We start from the raw sequence: 21,189 nt of genomic DNA, 5'->3' as shown, positions 1-21,189 counted from the left end.
ATATGTATTTTTTTATCAATGAATTTTAAAAGGCTGGCTCTTGAAACTTTTGGGAACAGTTGGTTTTGATTTTGGATGTAATAATCTTTTCTTTCTGTCACAAGGGTTTTTATCTGGAATTTGAAATTACTCTTTCTTTACTTACAGATAATTGATGCAGACCGAACTTGTTAAAGTCAAAACAAACAACTCAGTTCTTTATTACATGCTTATGTGCTTAGTCACTGACTTTATATTAGATTCTGCAAATGGTACAATTTATGCAGTGACATGTCAGAGACTTAATGTTGTAATTTTCCTGTTGCTAATGGAGAATTAAGAACCTAGAGAAGCTCAGAGGTTCACATGCGCAGAATCCCTACTGCTTGGGTGCAGAGGTCTTGCAAAAATTTAGTAAGTGAGAAGGAGAACAAAGATCCTTAGTTGGGGGAAAAAAATTGGATAGCCTGTGGCTGAGAAGCTGATTGGGACAGGTAGGCACAGTGGGGCGCGGGATAATGAGGCACATGGCAAATGTGATGCACAGATGTGAAGCCAACTGTAGCTTTGGTTCCAGGAGCCGCGCATGCCACAGTGCTGCGCCTCGGGGCTATGTCTACACCAGAACATTTGGAGCAGTAAACGACGGGCAACATTAGGTTCAAATTAATCTATTACTCCAGAGCTGTGAAATGTTGGTTGCTTGTTGCGGAATTACATTGCCTCTGGGTGAAATGTTTTAGGGAGATTTTAATGCATGCTCATGGCTCACAGAGCAGATTAAGGGGAGAAAGGGAAATTAGAAGGGTTAGGAGGGCTGTTGAGGTGCACATTTCTGGTTAAAGTATATGAAAAGAATATTACATATTTTGCAAACAGGCCTGCTCTCCTGTTGGCCACCTGCTGGGACTGAAATATCCTACACCATAATGAACGCAGGTTTGCAGAAGCCTTGTAAATAGTTTAGAAAGCAGATAGAGGCAACGTTGGCCTTTCCGGAAAATTTGGGAATGTTTCTTCTATCCCACTCCAGGCTCCCTAAAGTCCCGACTGAGACAAAGCCAAACTTTGACTCTCAGCTATTTATCACTTCAATTTTGACTGTGCTGCTAAATGACAGGTAGTCTTCTAAAGTTTCACAACATGTTATTAGGATTAAGTAATCAGATCCAAGCTGTTTTCCCCTGGTACCTAAGTGGTACTGGCAGGCCCCTTTAAACAAATCCACGGTCCAAACGGACATGTATTTCAAGCTATAGCATAAGATATTCTAAATCCTCGTAAATTAAATAAACTTTATTCGATCGGCACAAACTGTTTGGAACTATCTATAAAGAATATATTTCTTTTACTATATTGTTGCTTTTCTTATAAAAACACTTAATTGAAATGCCTAAGAGCTGCCCAGCACAAAAGTCAATAAAAAGCCTAGAATAGAGTTTATAGGGGTTGTCTATGTACATAATTAAATCCTTCAGGCACTTTAAAACTCTGCAAAATAAATGGTTATGCAAGAATGGCCTGCTGAGAGAAGAAATGCTTGTATCAGCTTTAAGCAGCTGCTCTCTGCTCGGTGTTTCTGGGCTGGAATGAGAAAGCTATTAGAAGAGGGGACGACTGCAAGCCCCACACAAATCATCTTTGTTACTGACACTTCAGGGAGTGCTTTATGGTGGCTGTCAAACCCAGTACAGAACTTGGGCTGTGCCTGAAAAAGTCAACTGGCATTATTTAAAAAGGAGATGTTCGTGACAAAGCCAGCATCTATGCCCAAATAATATTAGGAGCTATGATGGAGGGGGCAGAGACAGGAGTTAATGCAGGCTGTGGTGAGGCACTGCTGGGCAAGCGTGCGACTGAGTCCTGGGTCTGATGGAATAACAGAGGTTAATTGCTTGCAATGGTCTATTGCTGTAATAGGAGTAAAAGGGGAGGACTGTACTTAGATTTGATTTCACTGTTCTTTAGGGAATACAGATTGAGGGGGTGGGATTGTTATTAGGGGCAAAGGAAGTAGTGCTAAAAAAAGAAGAGTTTAATGAATGTAACCAATAGAAAAATTGTAGGTTTGTTTCTCCCTCTGGCCCTCAAAGTTATGATAAATGATAGCACAAGGAAAAGATAACCTACCATGAGAGTAGGATCACCAAGGCCAAATACTAAAACTCCCAGCTGACTGCCCCATACACTGCAGCCTCTGTTCATGTTTATTTTTTCTGCTCACTCTTGGTTTCGTCAATCAGTATGATAGACGATAACTCCTGACTAGAGCAGCCTGTGTCCTGCTCTCTCACGGTGGGTAGCATGTTGTGGTTGGCGCCATGCAGTCGGAGGATCACCCGCATCAGAAGCATCAGGGGATGAGGTAGGGAGCAGTCTTCCAGCAGCCCAGCTCCTGGGAGAATAGCAGGCAGTGGTGTTATCAGCATGCAGCCGCGCTGCCAAGAAAATGACCACACATTAGTAGCTTTGTTTGGGTAGAGTCTAGGGGGGATGTCGCTCGCAAAAAATTGAGACACTCTCTGTTAAATCATCCCGGTTGCAAGTGTTAAAAGATAGCTTGTTCAAAAAGAAACCATACGTGGCTTGCCTGGGGCGAGGCTGCAACAAGGCTGCAGGCAGCTAGGAATTTGTAATGCTTTACCTCTTGAGAGGCAGACACGCACCCGTCTGTCTCGAGAAAGCAACAGGTTTGCCTCTTGCTTCTGTGCTGAACTGTCTTCTGCCCTGCCTGAGGGCAGCCTTGCCTTCCCTGCCTTGCCTTTCCTAATGCCTTGCCTTGCTTTTCCTTTGCCTCTGCCTTGCATTTCCTCCTGCCTTTCCAGGAAAACTGTAAAAGAGAAAATAGCCTTTTGCAGGCCACTGACATGTAAAGGGCTGCTGATTAAGCCAGCAGCTCATCAGATGGATGGAATTTCCTGCGTACTATCCACAGATCGCTAACATTGTTTATCTCCTCTCAGCGCTGATATTCGCCGTGTGCATTGTCATTGAAGGTTTTGCTCATAGTTTGCTAATTAAGGAAAAGAGAAAGTGTTTACTCTTAATGAAACCTCACCTTTCTTTTTTTTTTTTTTGGTGGGGGGAGCTGGTAGGGCCTCTGGGGCCATTTTATTTTTGAGCCAAGCACCCCCTGTCTCCCCCAGCAAAGGAAGTAGCCAATGTGAAATTCTTTTGATATCTTGTGATGTAGCAGTGGTCAAACATTTCCTGTTCAACATTTTTTCCAATGTATTCGTGGTTCTTTTCCCAGGAACAAATGTTTCAGGGTCTTGGTGGACTGGGCTTTACCAGACACTTCAGGCAAAGCTGATAAAGTCATCCACCTCAGAGTAGGGCAGCCGATGTGACCACAGTGACTCGAAGTATCCAAATGGGCTTTTTAGGAAATAACCCCATGAGTGCTTTCCTACTCGATGTAAATTTCTTAAATGAAACACATCTTTCCTCATTCTCACCGATCTCTCCCTAATAACTGCTGCTCTGTGCTGAGGTGAAATTTAACACTAGAATATTAGTTTTATTCCAGCTAATTATGTTACTCCTCATGAACCCTTGGATTTAGGGTTGGTCTGTTTCTAGTTATACTGCCAAGTTTTTTACTTGACGGAGGGGGTCTGTTTCATACTACTTGGCCTCCTAACCTTTGTAACCCCTGGTTTCCTCTCTTTTCTGAATCACAAGTTTATGTTCTCCCCTTCTGTGAAAAGATTGAAAGCTTGCTCAAGTACAAACTGACCAGAAAGCAATTTTTACTGCACACTTAGTAATTTTAGTAGATCTTTTCTTAGCAAAATATTTTTTTTTTTTACATAAGGTAAATGCAGTTGTGACTGCTGATATAAAGGAATCTAACTATTAATAAAAACAGGGAGGTGTTTTGAAACGGGGCTTCCACTGTTACAATGGAGACTTTTTCTATTACTTTATTTAGTGCAACACCTGTGGCTGCTCACATTGCTCGTGGCTGAAATAATCCAGGTCTACATAGAAAAAAATACTGCAGTTCCGTTATTTGTGTTAGTGCTGTAGTGAAGGCTGAGCTTGCAGGGAATAGTCTTGCACTGGAGAGCCTGGGAGCAGAGCCGTTGTGTAGTGGATGGGACCCAGCAGAGTGGTCCTGTGTAGGGCTGCTCACGAGGTGCATGGATGACCTCAAATTCTGTGAGCAAGAGATAGCTTGTGTGACCTACCAGCCATGACTGGGGTCTGTGTGCATGGCCACACTAAGTATCTGAGCTGGTCCCCAGACTGTAGATGCTTCACTGCATCTGCACACTGAGGCCTAAGACCTTGTAGCATCCTAGCGTGCCTCTGCTTACAGCTGAAGCTCTAATCAGAGGGGGAAAGTGGAGTTAAAAGCACAGAAGATAGCAAGTTGTTAGGGCATCCATGTACTGTAATTGTCCCAGGAAGCATACCTGAATAGTTAAACTTCCCTTGTTGAATTACTTTGTGTTCCTGTTTGATATAAAAGAGATGCTTGATGTTTTCAAAGTTAGATATTGCTGCTTAAATTGAATCGAGAATATGTTAGCTGAGTTTTAGCTGCTCCCTGCATGCCCAGACCTCTGGCCCGCTCCTGACACCATTCATGCCTCAGGACATCATCTGCCTTCCTCTGCTGATAGACACCCAACTAGTGTTCACCTCCTTCCCAAGGATGACCACATTACCTTGGTGGTGTGTAAGCAAATAGATGTATTTGCTAAATCTTATGGTTACTTTCTGCCAGCCACCATTCCCATCAAGTTTTAGTTGCTGTCTTCCCAATATTCATCTAGACTGTGGCTTTGTGTACTGTGCATAAAAGCTGTAATTGTCTATCCTACGTGAAATACTGCTACAAGAGGATCTGAATGTAACATTTTCATAGTGAGGCTGTGAGAGTTATATGGGAATATTTATGCAACCAAAACTAATTCTTTCTTTTAAATACCAGGAGCAAGAGAAATACAGATCTGTATCATAGCTGTTCGATTATAATTGCTCTGAGAATAGGAAAAAGTGGATTTTGAGCAAATTCAGGAAGTTTTAAAAATTCAAACAGGACTCAGGTGCTTACAGGCTTTAAATGAGCCTCCTTGGATTCTTCCCTTGCTTTCCATAAAACTTAACTCCTAAGATTTGTCTTGGAAATATGACATTTCTAACAAAATAAGTTGCTTTCTGCTTGGTAAGTATATACAGAGAAAACACTGCGAAGCTGGTCATTGAAATTAAGGGCAGGAAATAGGATTCCAGTCTTTTGACACTGCAGTGAAAGAGCTTCTGAATCCAAAGTGTGGGGAAAAGGTGCTTTGGTTCCTTATTACTGTGTTTCTGTAAGCAAAATTATTTTTAACAAACAGGTTTAATCACAAGAAAACAACATAAACTTACTTGAACTAAATTAAAGCATGTTTAAAATTATATATACTCAGCACTTAAACTCAATTAATTATCTTGACCAACATAATTCAGCTATATGTGCTTCTTTTAGCTCATATTTCAATATGAGTTTTATTAGCTTTTTATAGCCCTGCTCAATTCAAACCAGAACGTGCTGGGGCTTTCCCAGCCCTGGCTCCTCTGGGTCCAATTCTGTTTTTCTTTTTCAAGATCTGATTCTGCTCCCATTGTATTCAAGGACAAAACCTCTAGTAATGTCAGGAAACTAACAGCCTTTATTCCCACTGAGGCTGGTGGGAAGCAGAACTGGGTAAGAATTGCCAGGTTCTTCTGTTTTCTTAAACCAAACAATCATGACTCCTTTGGTTCCTTCTCATAGATGGTCTGTCCAAGTAACCCAATTGTAAACCTGTTCCAGCCTGAGTTTTATTCAATGTAGGTGACTCAATTGCACATAGTGTCCCTGAGATCCCAGCAACGTGTTATGTAATGGAGTGAATAATCTCTTGGCTTAATTCATCTGAGATACACTTTGGCCCTTATCAAAGTGTGTCTCGTTGGTACCATGTAGTCATCTCTAATCACCCCATCATGAGCCTTTCCCAGTCCTAAAGGGTGAAGGACTAATTTCACATTTGTAACGTAGTTTGTGATTTATATTATTAAACATCAAACAATTTCTACCCTTTTTGTTTACACACCCCTACTTTCTGTGATAAAATCACTAATGAAAGCATTTAACAAGCACAGTGTAAGATTGCCCTATAGAAAAGGCCATTATTAATTTTCCTTCAACCCAGTCCCTTGCCTTTTCTTTCCAATAGCAGCTTCTTGATATTTCCAGACAAGCTGGAAGATAGCTGGAAATCATGTACCAGAAGACCTGGAATAAATGCAAGTGTCACAGTCTTCAGTATTGATTTGCAGAGCAAAGTGTGCAGTAAACTTTTACTGCAAGCTTTTATAAGCAAGAAAAGCCCCACCAGATCTGACAGTCTTCCTGAACAAACAAAAAAGCCTTGAGGTTTCCCCAGAAAGGGTAATGAAGAAGCAACTGCATTTCTGGAAATGAAGCATACATACTTTATTACTTTGCAAAGTGATTTTATTAAAGTCACACAAAAACTGTTCACCTAACAGTGAGGAGCACTTCTCCTTTTGTGCAAGGAGACCTTTGTTTCATGTGACATGCAAAATTTCACCTTCAATTCTGAAATGTTTAGTATAACTGAAGGAACATAAAGATTTGACCATCCTTGATATCCAGTGGCTTTCTCTGCATAGTTCTTCTTCCCATGAATTTAAAATAGTTTGCTTCCAAAATGCAAAATCACAGTGAATTCAAGTAAAGTGACAGCATGCACTGGTTCATTACGTTATCTGTCAGAATAAATCAGCGGTTGCCCAGCTCCTTTTTGTTAGAGTTCTCCTCTGTGATGGCTTGGCAGATTGGCACTGCTTCTATCTCCCATGTCACATTGCTTCCTACTCATGTACAATTATATTCTACATATGAGCCACTTTTGCCACTTGCTCTGGTTTAGGTCCCTGAAATACCAAAGAGCTTTGCTTTAAAGGCACAAGGTGTGTCCTTGAATCTCTTTTACAGCATTCTTGTGATCTCTTTCTTTCTACCAAGAGGAAGAAGAGAAGAAAACACATAATTTGGGGTTTGCTCTGTGTTCGCAGTGTTATGTTGTGCATGCAAAGTCTGTATTTGTCATCTGAGGATTGCTGAAAAAAATTGGGAGTGAGGCAAAATAAATTACTAGACCATTAAAATATCTGCACGCTTTTAGGTTACTTATGGATGAAGAAGTATGTGCTTGAAGTTTCCCTGAAGACCTTACCCTTATAAAAAACTACCACTGACTGTGAGATTTCAATGTTGCTATGGCTTTGTATATGAAATTTTTATCTTGCAGAGTTGTTAACTTAATCCATCTGTAATCTTCGCCACCGTTTCTGCCATCCTCTGTGCAAACTCTACTATGGATTTGGTAAGGAGAGACCTGTTCACAGCTGAGGGCATTATCTCACTCAGCTAATTTACCATGAGTTTCCTTATCATATACTGTCATGCTGCATTGAAGGCTGAACGTTGCTTTGCATTTGAAGCCTTTGGTATTAGCATTGATGAAGAGGGGAAAAAGGGCTCAGGGAAGGTTTGTTTGATCCTCTCATGGTGAGTATCCAGTGCCTATGGCAATAGGCTTCTACTAGTTTTGGTGATTTTATTTGATAAGATCCTCCTAGGACTTTAAAGGTCACAATTAATTTGCATGCATTTGTGGATGGGGATCTGCTGAGCTGTATTTTTTGTCCATAGCAAAGCTGGAGTCTGTGTGATCCCACATCCCTTTCCACTGCCCCAGCACAACAGACCAGTGCTGATGTATGGTCATGGCAGAATACAATGCACTTCACACTGATTAGATGCCAGTCCCGGCTGGAACAAAAGGATGTGTCCATGGGGTGAGGTGGGATGCCGGGACATGGCTCCTGCTCTCTGGCCCCTTGGGCTTCATTCAGCAGCAGCGTCTCACGGCGGCTTTGTTTATTTGTTCTGCGATTACGTGTATGAGCTTCCAGAATTTATGAGACCAGAGGTCAAGTGAAAGGTCACAGTTCACAGGCCAAGTGAGAGGCTAAAATTTGTGAAACCAAGGAAATGACAGGACAGTGCCAAGTTAAAGGTCAAAAGTCAAGTGAAAGGTTCAGGGTGGATGAAAGTGAGCAGCCTGTGTGCTGGCTGGACCACACACCCAAAGTGGACCCATACCAACATCCTCAGCATCAAAATGTGCCTGAAATTTCATTCCCTGACATAAACCCAGTACAGGAGATGGGCTGAGCAGGCATTGCTGAGATCAGGCTCCAGCACTGACTGTGGTGGTACAGTCTGAGGTTAACTGAGGGTGATTCAATATTGGGCTCAGATAGGTATTGATAGCAATGAATTTTGCATTTTTTTCACAAAAGAATGGGGCGAGTCAGGTACAGATCCTCTCCTTTTCAAGACAGTTACAGTTTAATTTCTGTAGTATGAGTCAGTGACAGTTCATCCTCCACACCTTTTCCGTTGTATTTATAAACAAAATCAGTCTTGTATACATGTAAGCGAGTTTAATCAAGATGACTGTTCCACATTTGAACCCTGTGGCATCAGAGAGCAATGATTTCCAGTTGATTCTCATTCCAGTATGCTTTCTTAACAGCATCTTGAGCCAGCAGGGCACATATTCACTTCAGGCTCCTAGTTTGTCCCTTAAGGATCTGTAATTGTATGTGCAAAGCTTTCCTACCTGCTTTTGTTAAAAAATAAAAACTAGAACAAAATTCAGTGCTGCTCAAGACATTAGTTCATCTAAAATAGTTACTTTTAGCTTTGCCACTGTTTTGAGATTACGTTTGTCCTGTTTAAGTTTCAGAGAGTCAAGAAATGTATAGTATCCTCATGAGCTGAAAGAAAAAATACAAATGAAAAGTTATGTTACTCTTCCTTTTCTTCAGTAATCTCTTTCTTCAGAAAGACTTTAAACAAAACCATGAAATACATTTTTTTTAATGCAGGACATTAACCAGCTTGTGAAATAAAGTTAGTACTGGCACACCTTGCAGTGGTGTAAAGGACCATTACAATAATTAAGCCCCAAATTAAAAAAGTGAGAGGCCATCTTTCTTTTCCTAAAATTCTTCCTTGCTGTCATGATAAGTTGTGGTCCCCAGTGACATGACTCCTGGAATTTGTCTTCCAGTTTTCTCCTGTTGAGTAGGGCCCCTGAAAACAGAACTAATGGTCAGAAAAAGAGAGGGAAAACAACTGTTAATTGAGACAGCAGGGGAATGCAAAACAGTGCTTTAGTTCACAGAATTTGATAGTCATCAAAAAGTTTTATCTTGCCTATACCACTTGCGTCCTTTCCAGCTTAAACTTCAGCATCCCAGTGCTTGTCCAGCTTCCCAGCCCTCCTCAGAAAAGGTGTGACATGAAGTGAAACTCTGTATGTTTGATGAAAGAGATCAAGATCTTGATGCCAACCCGTGCCTACTCACAGGATTTTTATAAAATTGGCATTTATGCTGATTAAGAACAGTTGTAGAGGGGCTGGACTAGATGACCTTTAAAGGTCCTTTCCAACCCAAACCATTCTATGGTTCTATGAAAAAGAGGGTAAAAAAATGCAAAAGGTTGGTCTTTGATTAAAACCCAGCTCCACAGAAGGATTTACATGATGCAGTGCTAAGGTCTTCAACATCTAATCATTAAGCATCTGACTCCAGCAATAACTTTCCTGTAGCTATTTAGGAATAATTTACTCCTTTGAGTAAAGTGATCCACCTCCTCCAGACCCTCCTAGGTGTGCCCCAAGTTGGGGTTTACAAAGCCAATATGGTATACCCATCTACATTCACCATCAGGGGCCATGATGACATATATGATACCTTGAATCATAGAATCATTAAATGGTTTGGGTTGGATGTGTTCTTAAAGATAATCCAGTTCCCTCCCTCACCATGAGCAAGGACACCTTCCACTAGACCAGGTTGCTCAAAGCCTTGTTCAACCTGGCCTTGAACACTGCCAGGGGGGATCACTCACAACTTCTCTGGGCAATCTGCTTCAGTATCTCACCACAGGAAAGAACTTCTTCCTAATTTCTAATCTAAATCTCCTCTCTGTCAGTTTAAAGCCATTGCCTTATCCCTACCTGCCTCTATAGAAAGTCCCTCTCTTCTGCTTCCCCGTAGAGTTATAGGATGAAAATAGTATAAAACACTTTGATTGTATCAATTTCATGTTTATTCCAAAGGGAACAGTCATCTACTGGCTGGTAGTCTTCCACTCCAGATTACATGGAGTGTTATTTATTCTTACAAGTGGTTGCCGTGTTAAGAATTAATGCGAATAACATCACTGTTCTCATTTGCTGCACATTTGTTATCTGCCTTTCATGGTTCCCAGCAGGGTGGGGGCAGTTTGTTGAGTGGCATGTTAATACCATTTATTTTTTTAAGCCTAACTAGGGGTATAAAATTCCTAGTCAAAATTCTGTCATGTTCTCTGAGCACTGGTAAATGAGTATCCCCTTACAACTGTTTTCTTTCTGGCAGAAAAGTGTAACTCGGTGTATACATGTAGGAGTGCTCAGTGTTCTCTGGGAAATGGGACTGACAAAGAAACTTCTGAAGTCATCTAAGGCCAAATTCTTTCCACAAAAATCTGCATGTATGGGACCCACTGAACTTGCACATGTATATCGGAGGGCAGATTTTGACCCTAGGTAAGCAAACAGCTACAACAAATATGCTGTTTACTTTCCCTAAGATTTTGCCTTTCCTGGATATTAGTATTACTCTCATAAATCTTGTTGAGCTACACGTTCAAAAATTAAGACTCCAGGCCCCAGAGATGAAATACAGCAGCCCAACAGAACTAGAGTCAGGCTCTAAAAGGCAGGAGTTTTTGAAAGACATGAACAATATTTAGAGAGCTGGTTAATATTAATTCCTTTGGGGACTATAAATCTGGCCATTAATAGGCTTAGAGTGATAAAAATGGCAATATGGTGCACATGTAAAGATGATATTGTCAAAAAGAAGCAATTAGTAGCATAGAAAGCGCATGCACATATGGTGAGCAGGTTGAAATAAGAAATAGTGCCAGAAACATGATAACAGAGTTAATAGCAAAAGAAGAATGGAACAGTAGCCCAATTTGTGCCTCACCTAAACAGAGCTAAGATTTTTTTCATCCAAACAGATTTTCTTTTTCATTCTTTCTGGCTGTTGCTAAGGTCCTGAGTCAAGACATCAGCCAGATTCTTCTTGTCTACCTTCCTACAGATATCTGACTGAGACTAGAGAATGTGATTTTTTGCTGGAGGATCTCTCAGAAATTGAGGTTGAAAGCCATGGTCTGAATCTCTCTGGAGTCAGTAAGAGTACTGAATCTGAAATGTCCCTTCCTGACCATGTTTAACTTGTCAAGTGTTTCAAATTGGCCAAATACTGTGTTCCTACCTACTCTTCTAATCTTGCACGAGGAGAGTTTGAACCCAGACTTTCAGACTAATGGGCTCTAAGATAATGATTTCAGCGTGTTTCAAGCAGGTACCAAAAGATGAGGATGATGCTTATGGGCTTCATAGAGCCCATTCTAATGCCTGTAATCAACTGACTTATCTCCCAAGCGCATTCAGTGCCTCGTACACTTTCATCTTTATGTCATTATGTTCTTTTTAGGGTTACAGCTGCCCTGTAAAATGCTCTCCTTGGAGGCGGGGGGGGGAGTTGTTATAAACATACTCCTGCCAGCCTTTGAGTTGAGTGAGAACTTTTGCATTTTGGCTTTGGAAAGGTATACACCTGTCACTCTAAAATGGAGCAGATGGGTTATAATCTTATCTGCTCATGCTAGATTTATTGTCAGAAGGAAGTGAGGTAAGGGCAAGTGGTAAATGTAGTGCAGTTTATCTGTGATGCAGGCTGATTTTGCCTCAGTGCACTGACTAAAGATATTGGTGAATGGGAGCATTTTACTTCCCTTGAACAATTGTGTTCTCAATTCTTATCTTATGTTGTTGAATAAATAATTGATATTATAGGAACAAAAGACCCTGAAAACAAACTGGCTTGTCTTATGGTTTCTTGTAAATTGAAGTGATATTTTGATTACTTTTCTTATTCTTACTGATATACTTTGGCCTTTTCACTCCACTGACTGCTAGTGAAAAACTCAAGCATTTGTTAAATGTTTTGGCAAGACCACTACCTCAGATTGTGCCATTCTCTTTTGCATATACCTCATGAGAAAAACCTCATGCACCCTGTGTGGTAAATTGCTTGTAAATAATGACTTTTTATTAGTATTGACTGCTGCTCTGTCCTGCCTATTAATTGTTTAGAGGTTATAGCACAGATAGAAGCAGATGAATAGTGGACACATGAAAAAGTCTCTATAGCAGATATCTGCTTTTGCCACTTTTGACTCTGGAATAGTCTGACAGTGCTTAAGGTATGTGAAAACTACTTGTGCTTTCCTTAAGATTTTGTGTTATAAAAATTGCATATAACTTCAGAGATTCAGATCTGATTATAGGGTCAGCAAAGGAAAGGGTAATCATTCAAGCTTCAGTGGGCCTAATCACTCCCTGTGGAGTGATAATTATTGTCCTTCACTGTGGTTAGACTGCAAGCAGTGTCTGCTCTGTCACAGAGATTGCTTCCTGCCCTCTATTAGAATATTAAATCCTTCAAGTGGCAAAACATTTTGACTCTCTTGAATAATAATAAAAAAAAATCAAAAAAATGCTGTTCATTGAAGCAGGACACCAAGACAGTCATACAATAAAACAAGACACCTTATATATCACACACTGAGAGAAGCATCAGGAAAGTTTCCAGCATGAAAACTACTGAAAGCTATGTCAAATATGGGCATTTATCACTTGTATTTAGAAAACAGGAAATTATTTGGCCCATCTCATCCCAGCTGGAATGTGGAAGACAAATCTGGGACTGTGGAGTGTAATTATTTACAACTCAGAATATGAAAACCTGCACATGACTACTGAAAGCAGGCCAGGAAATAGCTAAAATATCAAAACGATCTGAAAAGGAACTGAAGGTGCCAAAAGGTTGAGAGCTTGTTAACAGTTGACCTGCATTAAGGGCTTTGTAGAAAATCTAGAAAGGATTGGAATCAGTTTGGGGGAGTCAGAGGAAAATATAAATTTATTTCCCATCTTGGCAATTGGAAAAGACTGGAGTAAGCAGGAATTTGTATTTTTTTTATCTACTGGAAATATTAGATATCACATTGGTATGTTTATTTTCTAATTTTGGTAATGCAACAATGGCAGTAGTATCCCACAAGCTGGGAATACCTGCACGCTGGGGGTGTTGCTGCTCATATCCCAAGAATTTGCAGTCTCTTAGTTTTGGGAGCTAATCTACAAGCCTCTGGAGTCAACAGGAGCCTTTCAGAGAATTTGGATTAAACTCTTTAATTCTGTGTTTACGTAATTACAAAACTGTTATGTCAGGAGGAGTTTGATAATTGGAGAGCACAAACCAGGGTTTTCAGAAATCCTTTCTACTGCCTATTTACAGAAGATATTTCTCCCTCCAGTCACAGCTTCACTTGTGGATTTTGCTCCATCTTACATTTCAGTTGTCTAATGTCTCCAGGCCCTGCAAAATCAGTCTCCCAGCTGCTAAAACTGGCTCAAGGAAAACTCTCATGGTTTGCTCATAGCATGCTTTGGGAAGAGAACAAATAGCAGACTTGAGGACTGGAGCTGGTGTATCACAAAAATATCAATTATACTTTTCAAATATCTCACAGCTGTGAAACAGCCTTGACAGAACGTTTGAGGACCCACCTCACCAGGATGTAGATATGGTTGCTGCTATGAACAGATGCTGGAATAATCCTGGAGACCTTCATGATGGAGTCAGGAACTGAAACCTAAGGTTCTGGGTGGGATTCACTTTTTGGAAAAGGGCAGTGAGAACTGTTAGGAAGTACACCAAAAGTTTAAAAATATGGATGCCTAAAGTTAGGCTTCTATACTTATATTTAGGGTTCTGTTTAAGTTTGATCTGATTTAAAGAAATGCTGGCAGTGGAGATCAGTATTCCTAATTAAGAACTCTTCCCACAGCTTTTTAATGAAAATTAAACCTTAAAAACTAGATTATGTCTTTTGCAAAGAAGCAACTGTAAGAGAAAGACTTACTCAGCAGTGCAAATGTGAGAGCTGCAAACTGACCTTAGGAATTCACATACTGCAAGTAAATATTTATTGCCATTAAATGGTTGGCCCCAAAAGCAAGCATTCATATTCTGGCTAACCATGTGGAAACTGAGTTCATGCACATGTTGTCAGCCATAGGCCCTGCACCACATCATTAATCTGTGATAAGTATTTGGGAGGAAGAGGCTGGGTGTGCTGGGAGGCTGTGCTCTCAGTCCCGCAGTGTGAAGCGGAAGATCATGTAATAACAGAAAAATAGAGTGGGTGTCATGCAAAACAAGCCACTTACCTCCAGCAGCAGCGAAATTCATAATAGAGTTTCTCTTCTTTTTCTACCCTACATGAAAGGAATTATGCAATACAGATAAATATTATGTTTTGTACAAATATCTGCTTACATGGTACCCGTCTTAACACATTAATTATTACATCCCCTTCTGAAGAAGCAGAACAACATATCCTAAAAATTCAGTTATTTCCTCTCCACCTTTCCCCTTGTTATCCACATAACAATGGCTTATTACATATTCTTTTAGTTCTGTCATTAATTGATAAGCACCACATATATATTATTGTAGCTGTCTTTAAAAGTGTAATAGTATTTTTGAAACCATTGCATCTGTCTGTGAGGCTGTTGATTACCACCTTTTCATGAGCAGCTACAAGAACTAATAACACTGGAAAAATCAGTGAGTGCAGTTTTTTTAAAGAAAACAAAAAAAAAAGTGAAAAAAATGTACTAAAATCACATTTTTTTGAGTTTCTTTGAACTTTTTGAGTTTCTTTGTAATTTTTAGGAATTCGACTCAAAATTGATTACATTGGAGGCTGTGGTTTTGGGGAAGCTGAAAAAAGTATTCCTGGCGTGTTAAATTACGTTTATTCTGATTTAAAGCAATGCTAGATGATCTTAAGGTCTTTTCCAACCCTAACTATTCTATGATTCTATGATTATGTTATCCAGAAATAAACATGCCATTTTGGCAGCAGACTATGTAGATTATGCATTTCTTGTTTAAGGGATTTTAAAGATGGTGATGATGAGCTTCAGTCTAAGGAAAATGGAAGAGGACAGTTTTGTATGTCCCCATATATAAAAATATTAACATGTTCAGGGATTGCAATTTATGTTTTATGGAAGTGTTAGGGCTGAACCTAAGTCAACCAGTACAATAAAAATTGAGTCATGCACATAGGCAGAACAGCATATGCTGTCCAATGCTCTTTATTATTTATGGGAGACTCAACAGTGTGAGTAAGGGGTACAGTATTAAATAAAGTTGAGATTTCCTGCTCTATTACTACTTTTTCTTTTCTGGTTGGTACAGTGACCATGAACTAATTTCCACAGGTATGTGTGCTCTATCATTAGTAAGTCTTTTTGGTGTTTTAAAACTCATTTCTCATTAATTCTTCGTCATAATGAGTATTTTAAAACGTGGGGGGTTTTGACCAAAAATCATTATTATTTGTTTATACAAAACCTATTAAGGATTCCTTATGTGACAGACCACTACTATGAGAAGAAGGTTTTTTTCTAAGAGGCATAAATATTTGCACAATTGTTAATAATCTGTTGGTGTGTAATCTGCCATTTGCAGCAGCTCTTTCCTCCATTAGCTTGAATTATTGATACTGCCTGTTGGCCAAGGCAAACACTCTTTCAAACATCTCTGGAGGCCTAATTCAAACTTTTCTAACCTCTCTGTTTTGGAGTTGGGAATTTTAAGTGGTTTAATCCAGCACAAAATAAAAATAGTGAAAGGACTGGTGCTCATTTCAGTAAGAACTGAGTCTGGCTGTAACCCCATGCAATAATTATTTCCTAGTTTTTCCGTGCAAGGTTCTTGCAGGTTGCCCCCACGATCAATACTTGCTATGAAGAAGGATTTCAAGGATGGAAAGTTGCAATCTGAGACGATTTATTCATTGGCATTGTGATTGGTTAGGGATAAAAGCTCATGGAATACAAAATCTTTCTGAGTCTTAACTACAGTGCTGAATGCTATAATTATTTTAAAAAATACATATCCTGACTGCTTAGAAGCCTGTTTGCTATAATTCACCCTTGTGTTAATAGCCTCCTAACATATATGAATGTATGCTAAAAGGGGTTTTAAACTACTAGATTTATGGTTTGGCAGACTGGTAAACGCACAATTATAGTTCATAATAGGTAGGTATCTGCTGTCCATTGATTTTTCTCTTGTTCTATTTCCTTCCAGAGTGATGTCATTTGACATTACGTGGATGACTAATAGTTCTAAGGAATGATATTCACGTGCCAGAATGCCACATGTTGGTGTTCCCGTACTGGCTCTGGCACCATCAGCCATAAAATGGCAAAAACACCCTAAGCATTTATTCTACAGCAGATCCTCAGCCTTGCCAAATCTGTGGTGGATCAGCAGCACAGAGGCAATTCAGCTAGGGGAAGAAAAAAAAGAAACCACAAAAGCTATTTAGGAACTCTGGATATCTTTCTAATCAGATTGCCAGGAGTACGTTTGGACTTGTATCTATTCATTCTGCGGTGACGGAAGTAAAGGAACTATCCAGTGAGCTATCTGGCTTTCCCAGAATTGTTTGTACTGCTGACCTTTATATCTACTCATTTATCCTAATTGTTTTTAGCTGTTTGAGGAAGAATCTCAGATGAGAAAAGCAACTCAATCTGTATCAGAGATCCTATCTGCTACAACTTTTGTTTTAATTTAAAGCAGACCCAGCAGCATTTTGTGCACTGGTTGCGTAGTACCAAAGGCAGGAATTTGTTGTGGGATTTTTTAATAAAATTGTAGGCCCAAGACAGAGGTCCCTGGACACAGAGAGTGTGATCTGTGGGTGGGGTTGCTTAGATTCCTCTTGCCCAAATGCATTTCCTGATGTTCTCTGGCTGGGGCAGCTTTTGATGTGGTACTTTCTTGTGGGAGAGTGGGGAGCACCATTTTAAGGACGTGGCCAAGCTGGCTCCGTCAGCTTTGCCTGAGTCCAAGATAGGAGAAATCCACTGCCAGAGTGTTATAGTGGGAAATCTGGCTCTCAACATTCATAAAACTTGTTCTCCAAGTGGAATTTCCCAGATAAAATGAGAATATTGAGTTTTCTCAGTATCCCATGTTTGAAATTGGAGTCAGGAAGGCCTCGCTTCTTCCGGGGGATGTATTAAATTTATAATAGTAGTGTTTTTTTTCCTCCTTCCATCAAATCCCAGTCTCTTGTAAAGGAGTGGAAGGCTTGTGACATATACAAAGTGTTTGCTGATGGTTAATAGAAAAGAATCTGGGTTATCCAAACTTTCAACTCATAGGAAACTTAGGTTCAAACAGTAGCTCTGACTACTGCAAAGCAGTTATGGAGCAAAATAGCAAAGTGATATGCAAAAGCTCACACTAAGTATATCACTTTGCTTCAAAATTCCTGTATTTACTGCTAATGCAAGAAATAGCCTTTGAACTCTAATCTGGTGTCTCCGGAGTAGTTCATAACCAAAGACACTTCTTTCATCGTAACAGGGTGACAGTGATCCAGACTTGCAGAGCATTTGATACAGTCCCAAAGCAAGATAATAAACAAGATAATATTGTAGGCTTTGCCTTTTTAAGCATACCAGCCTTTTGGAAAGACATTTCAGGGATCCTGACTAGCACACACATCCATGTGACAGACATAAAGAAGTATTAGTGTCCTTGTCTTGTGTGAAAATATATGAATATCATTGTCTTGCATACAAGGAAAAAGGAAACATGGCATTTTTGTGACTTTCCCTTGGTTTATGCACTAAGCCACCAGCTGAACTATTTTTTTCAGCTTTCTAGAAGAGAGAGCAAGACCAAAGTGTATGTCTCTGCAAAACTGCAAGGCCGTCATCTGTAAGGAATATTTTACCTGTTTAGACTATGAAGTTAACCAGTGGTTATTATCACCAGAGGTGGTCATGAAGTAAGGTACTTGTCTTAATTACCTAGGATTTAGTAGAGAAGGATATTTCTAATACTTACTTAAATTTGAATTGAAGAATCATTAAATGTTATGACACAACCTGTTTGGTTGGTTGCTGCCACTGTGCATCTGCTGCAGAGTTCCAGCTGGCATGACCCTGTGCTGGAGATTTAGTAGTGGTCAACCTGGGAATAACACTGAGATTTTAAACAATTGTATGAGAGACTTCAGTTTATTTTTATACAACATCAGTTATCTTTTTCTGGTCTTTTTAAAGTGGTGCATCCCTTCTGCTTTCATTGAAGAAATGTTGTGATCTCACTGTTTAGTTGGGTAAGACAAAATTCCTCCATAATACTGTCAATTTTTTTTTTCAGTTTTTGTGTGTCCTCAACTCGATTATCAAGACAATAACTTAATTTAAAAAAACCTTCCTTTTTTTTCCAGCTTCAGCAATGCTAATAAATGTGGGTGTAGATAAATGACCACATGAAAACTTCACAAAATTAGTGTTTGCACATAATCTGGCAATGAGCTATAATTTGATTAGTAAAAAAATCATTTTGTGTACCTCTGCCCCTATTCTGATGGATAATGAAAATTTATATCTATGTTTCAGACATCTGGGGAGGATGTGACAGCTTTGGGGCTGAATGAAAGATTATGCCACAGTGACCCCTGTCAGCATTTCCTCATGGACTGGTTACCCGTAACCCAGAGGCAGTTAGGCTACTATTTTCTTTCTCCTTTTTAGTTTTTCTTTTTCTTTTCCTTTTCCCTTTTCCTTTTTTTTTTCTTTTTTCTTTTTCTTTTTTTCCCCATCTTTTCTATCTTTCTCCTTTCCCTTTTCCTTTTTTTTTTTTTTTTTTATGAGAGCAGACTCTCATTTTATTTTGGAAGGTTAATGACACTGTAAATCTAATAGGCCATTTTAGTGTCATCATGTGGGCATTAAAAGTCATGTGACTGGTCAGCATCCCATATGGAGTATTTGGGGTTGTCTCGCATAGGAATAGCAAGGCTGCTATACGGCTGTAAGAGCTGGGCATGTTTTCAATTACTTTATAGGACAGGTTTGCTTTGAAATGAATTTAAAATCTTTGCCAGTGGTTGTGTTTTCACCTCTCTTAGATTTTTCGTTAGTAAACACTTGTGTATCAAATTCACCTTTGATTCCATCTACAAATAATTTGTGCTGTTTAATTTATACATGCCTCCGGACTGTGAACAAATGTGTCTTTGTGCTTGAGGCACAGAAATGGGTCAGAAAAAGAGGATTTTCCCGAAATCAGTGTATTCCCCTCTCTGTCCCATCACAGAGGTTTTCCATGTTCCTTGTGCTCTATTTCCTGCCCCCAGACCAGTGTACATCTCAGGTTTGATTGATTGGCATCTCAGGTACTACTATGGTAACACCCCTTAAATGCCTCGATGCTTCCGTTGTACTGATAGAGGCATTTAAGGTTTTCTGGGAAGTATCTAGGCTCTGAAGGTAAGAAAATTAAACAGGTAGGTGGGAAAATGGCAGCTAGAGAGTACTGAGAGTAAATCATGGAGGGAAAGGAGATCAGAGCATCTTGTATAGAGAGAGGAGGTCTAAAGAAGACCCAGTTGGGAACTGCTGTGAGTCATGATTTGGTGCAGACGAACACAAACCCAGGTTTTGTCTCGCGCATGGCTCAGTTGCGTAAAATGTATCCAGATGTTTTCAAGAACTGTGATGTTTTAATGGGGGATTTGGGTGCCAAGGCTCACCCTCGAAAATTGTGTTTCCCTCCTGCCAATGATAAGATACTGAGACCATAAACAATTTAAATGTATTATGTTAATTTGATTGACATGGGTCTGTTCCAAAGTGTGGGGTTTTCTTCCCCCATGTCCATTTTTTTTAGATCCGTTTGTCTGCACGGAAGATTTCTACTGAGTCCCACCAAAATTTGTTTACTTTGGGAGGAGAGTCTCCTGAAGCATAAGGATGATATAGAGTTCAAAAATGTGAATGATGTTGTAACTGAGAGAACTCCCTCATGCATTGTACATTTGGATACTTCGAAGCCCAGTGACTGTATTATTTCCCATAGATGAGGCTTCAGGAAATGAATAATGTTCAGGAGCGGTCAGAGATGAGCCTGTAAAGATTCACCCATCTTCTTCACTCTTTTATTCTCCATTTTGCATTTATTCTGAAATATCTTTTTCTATGGGAAAAAAAAAAACATCTGAATGTTTGGATCCTGGAGAGTGGGATGGTTTCTGAGGCTCTCTGACCATTCCTTTTTTACTTCACTCCCTGTCTCTCTGTTGTTTTATGTTATATGGGTTGGTGCTCAACTGATGCACTACAGATTCAAAGGAGAACTGACTCCAGATTTCAAACAGTCCTGACCTGTGGGCTTCTGCACCACTTTTCCTAGTAGACTTGCCAATTTGAGTGGTTATTTAGCAGACATGCTGCTTGGAAGAGGCATTTTTTTTTTAACATGCCAACTATTTTCTTGGTCATTTGCAACCTTCTATGTTCCCAGAGGGAGACAAGCCCAGGCTTGTTCCACCAGCATGTGACGGGGTTGGTGGCGAGTTCATCTATCAGGGAAGTCAGAATAAATGTCCTGTTGCTCCTGCAACATAAGATGTGTCCCTTAAGGCTGGCTTTACTATCAGCCAACATCAATGAATGGCAAAGGTCCTCATCCCGCAGTTATCAGGTCTTCAGTGGACTGTCCTGTGGCTCCCAAGGGACCACACAGCCGGATTTCCTTTCCAGAAAAAACAAAGAGCGGAGACATGGGATATGTCTATGTCTTCCCTGATATACTGCAGGATCACCCACATTAGACACAGCCAAATAGCTCCTCAGCAGGATGCATGCACTCCAAAATAAGAGACCTGATGGTTTCTTGGTTGTTGTGGAGGAAGGGACAACACTCCCTTCTCTAGCAGTGTCTAGGGTGGCTGTGGTTCAGCATCACTGGAGCAATCCCAGCTCTTGTCTCTTCTGTCTGCTGTGCCAGGTGGCTCTTAGCAGCTCTTGGCATATGCTGTTCATGTTCTCATCACCTGCCTAGAGACTGCTGTCTCTGCCTCCAGAAAGTCCAAGGATTTCGGTGTATGCACTG

The sequence above is a fragment of the Melopsittacus undulatus genome, chromosome 6 (genome assembly GCF_012275295.1).
Source record: "Melopsittacus undulatus isolate bMelUnd1 chromosome 6, bMelUnd1.mat.Z, whole genome shotgun sequence".
In the NCBI taxonomy this organism is placed as follows: Eukaryota; Metazoa; Chordata; class Aves; order Psittaciformes; family Psittaculidae; genus Melopsittacus; species Melopsittacus undulatus.
Note: the sequence above shows the minus strand (reverse complement) of the source record.